Below are 4,110 nucleotides of genomic sequence, written 5' to 3' on the forward strand. Positions count from 1 at the left end.
CAAGCTCATCTATCTAAACTGCAAGGTTATAAATCATTCAAGAAATCGTCTTCAAAGCGACGGCGCACGGCTCACGAGGAAGGCGGGCCAACGGCGGCTGCTACCTCCGTGGTCCCGCGGGAGGGGACCTGTGTGTCGTCCGTGGTGTGCTGCTGCAAGTGCTGTCCAGGCACGTACGTGCCAACGGGACACATGCCGGCTCTGTGGGCGTGCTGCGGGGGTGCGGTCACAAACCCACCTGGACGGCGGCGACGACGATAGATGTGGGCGAGATTTTTATTTTCTAAAATTGGCTGGACGGCGTTATAAGACAATAGATATGGCCTAACGTTCCCGCTAATCCTGTTATCTTTTGGATTTCGGCCACCTTGGCTTACGTTTCTGATGTCAAAATTAGAACAAATAGAAAATTTGGTTGGCTTCAAAATTGTTTTAATGTTGGAGAACTACTTCCCATTTGAGACCGACGCGATAGTGATGATGATATAGGATGATATTTACAATGATGCGTTTGAGTTACATTGTGCGTCATGAGTGCATGAGTGCACTAGGTACTAGCCGAAGTTCACAGGCTCTGTATTCCTTTTTTGCGCATACGCATTGTTCATATGCATGGGGGGGGGAGGCAGAGGAGCTTTAAGGTGACTCACGTCAGCATTACGGGGAGGGAGGATGGGGGGGGGGGGGCAGGCCACACGAAAGCATGAAATGTGAAACTATGGGCTCTGCACTTAATGATTACCGAGCGCAGGAGCAGGGTGATATATGTGTAGTTAGTACAAAGAAGCAACTGACGCTCCATCTCAGCATATTCTTTAAAGGGATTTAGCACATCGAAACGTTTCGCGATCCTATGAGCGAAAAAATCGCAAGCGGATATAGCTCTCACTCTAAAAACATGTAAGCCAACAACTGAACAGTGTGAATCGATTGCCACTTATTCAGTGGCAAGTCCGGCTCACTGCGCCGACATGCGGAGCTGGAAATGCTGTCCCCGTCGCTGGCGCCGTTTCAACAACCAGTCCTGCCATAGCACTCGTATCGGCGCAACTTTGGAAGGATAGCTCAGGGCCAAAAATGAAAAGTTTGCAAAATACATGGCATGGACCTGGAGGAGATGACGCAAATTGCTGTCTGTGTGACTGAACAAGTCATCTGTAATCAGGCCTCCCTTCTAAAAGCTCTATTTATCATTGTCTTACGTCAGCACAATTCAATATGTCTGCTCGTTGGTTTCATAGTCGGCCCCACTGCACCACATCACACCACACCACACTGCACCGCACCACACCGCACCGCACCGCACCGCACCGCACCGCACCGCTCAATCGCACAGACGCGATGGTTCAATACTTGCGGCTGATGTGTTTACTCGTCTCTATAGAACCCTTGAATCAATTCATAACGACGACGCATGCTCCTACCAAGACATCATCACCGCAGGCGGAACTCTGGCAGGGGCACAGCAACAACACGCCTGTGCGCGAACAAAGGGCTCATCTCGCGGCAGTCGTCGTCTGCGCCGTATTAACGGACGAACTGTGATGTGGTACCGCACGTTTTAAATATCCACTCATGATGTTACCCTTACTTGCATCTAACGTCATAAACTTGTCACGTAGCACATTGGACGTGTCGAAGCTTGGTCTTCTACTGAAGCGTTGTGAAAGGCTGCACCGCCCAGGGCTCACCAGAATAATTTTCTGAAATGGGAGGCATGGGTGCCTGCGCGAAACTTCATCTGAAAACTAAACGCTTAATCACGTTAGATTGGCGATGTGGTCGTCTATAATTATTTCCGTATCCGTCGACTTCCAGCATGGAAGCACGTGGCAGCACTGCAGGCTATTCCATGCAGCCTTGTTATCCCACACAAGTCAGCCCATGCCACGGTGAGCGTGTTATCTATGGTCCCGTTCTGAAAATCACCACCATTCGAGATCCATGCTAAGCCAGTTGTCAGGCCCTCGCGTCGTGTCCTGCCATAAATGTCCGACGAAGTCCTGTCCACTGATGCCAGGCTTTGCTCACTTGATGAGATGTGAAAGTTGCTATGTGTGCTCATGTCCGCGCGACGAAAATTCCGCTTTTCCCGCGCCATTAGCCTGAGATAGATGCGGCGGCGGAGAATGTAGGTCGGCATGCGGGCAATGCAAAGTTCCGTCAGTCACGTCAAGCTGGACGCCATCCGCAGCGAACAGCGACGATGTGAACGACTCCGAACAGCAACTGAAGGCTGGTGAAGTGGAAATTGGTACAGCCCAGCTTGATGTTTGTCGTGTACCCTTTCTCGTATATCATCCAACTGTTGATCTGCTGACGTCATTGGTCCTGCAGGGTTCTAACACTTCTCCTGCACTTGACAGACATTCTGCCGCCGTTTCTAAGAGTTCAACAAGAACTACGTACACCGGTTTACTGCATCCAAGTCGTTCTTCATCTTCTCGCCGTGGAACCCACTGCGACGAACCTGCATATACGTCTACACAAACCAGTTCTTCGACTACTTGGTCATGTTCACCATCATCAGCAACTGTGTGTTCCTGGCGATGACGAAACCCCCTGAGGAGGCCGAGTAAGTCTTTTACCATCGTCATTTATTGGTCAAGTTTTAACACCGTCAGAATAAGATTATATGCGTATATATATATATATATATAATATATATATATTATGTAAATATGTATGTATATACATATAAACAAACGACGTTTTCCCCTCCTCCCCCGCTCGCAAACTCCTTAGGGCTCCACCGCCGCTGGAAGCTCCTGCAGCTCTGCGTGCGACTGACGGCACGGGCAGTGTGGAGCGGCGATCCCGGCCCCGCCGCGCCGGGCCGACCCGTCACCGGGCGTCTGGTCCCATTGTGTCCGGAGGCCGGGCGTCTCGGTGACGGCGGCGGCGGCGACGGCGGCGCGCTCCTTTGTGCCGCCACGACGGCCGACGGCGCGCCCCGTCGGCGGGGTCGGCGGCGGCGGCGGCGGCAGTCCCGGAGGCCGTCGCGCGTCGGCGATGACGCAAATTACACGGTGGGCGCGGCGCCGGTCGCCGGTGCCGGCGTCAACAGCCCCGATGTCACCGGCCGGGAGGAGGGCCCCGGGGCGCAGCCGGCGCGGCGGCGGCCCCCCGTCAGCGCCAAGCCGAGCGGAACGGTGCCCCGGTGTTGGGACAGACACGCTATTTATGCGCCTTGAGTGCTGCGTGCCGGCTGATACGAGTACCGCGTCCTCGTTGCGTTACTGAGTTGTCATTTTTGCTTGCGCTCTCTTATTTGTGAATAGGTTCACATTGTTTTTTTCGGTGTCGGGATCCCCTTCGAAAAGCAAGCGTTCCTTTGTTTCGAGTTTTCTCATTTGCATGTAATCAGCGTGGCCTTAACATGTCAGTCCATTAAGCGTGCTGCCAGGGTAACGCAGTCGGTCATTTGCTACTTGACGGCGCATTCACTGCACTCTGGTTGCGGCTGTGACTCCGAAAATCGGTCTAATGCTAGATAACATCACCATAGCCCTGCTGCAGCAGCCTTGGTTTATAGATCATGCGACCGAGCGTAAACTGAGCCATTTTTAGTTACTTCCCATTTATAACTGAATTTCCGATGTCGATTTGTCGAACACTAAGATTGACTGAGCCGTCTTTGCCTTTCAGTTGGCCCAGAAAGCAGCGGTATAGTTGTGACCTGTAAGCGCTATGAGCAGCCCGTGAACCCATTCACTTCAACAAATTATTATAAAGTCGGCTGCGCTACCTGAGGCTATAAATCTATTTTCGCATAACTTGTGCTGTGACAATTTGCTTGCACTCGCCACAAATTACGTTCGACGGAAAGAACCACACTTTTCTCCGTGACCCGCCAGGTTGTGATGTCATGACGGTCCAAGGTCTGAGAACCCCTGAGAGGTCAAACAAAAATCCTAACTCCCGCCCTGTGTGAGAATAAATAGATATGTCAAGCCCTGATACAGATTGAAATGGCTCTAATATAGCTAGGCTAACTTCACCTGCAACGAGTCTTCACTGAAAAGAAATCCACGCCACTACGGATAATTGGCAATATGACCATCAACTTTCAAAATTCGAGTTTGCAGTCCTACCGCATGGCAAGGCACG

This window comes from Pollicipes pollicipes, unplaced genomic scaffold (genome assembly GCF_011947565.3).
Source record: "Pollicipes pollicipes isolate AB1234 unplaced genomic scaffold, Ppol_2.1 Scaffold_4881;HRSCAF=5763_pilon_pilon_pilon, whole genome shotgun sequence".
Classification (NCBI taxonomy): Eukaryota; Metazoa; Arthropoda; class Thecostraca; order Pollicipedomorpha; family Pollicipedidae; genus Pollicipes; species Pollicipes pollicipes.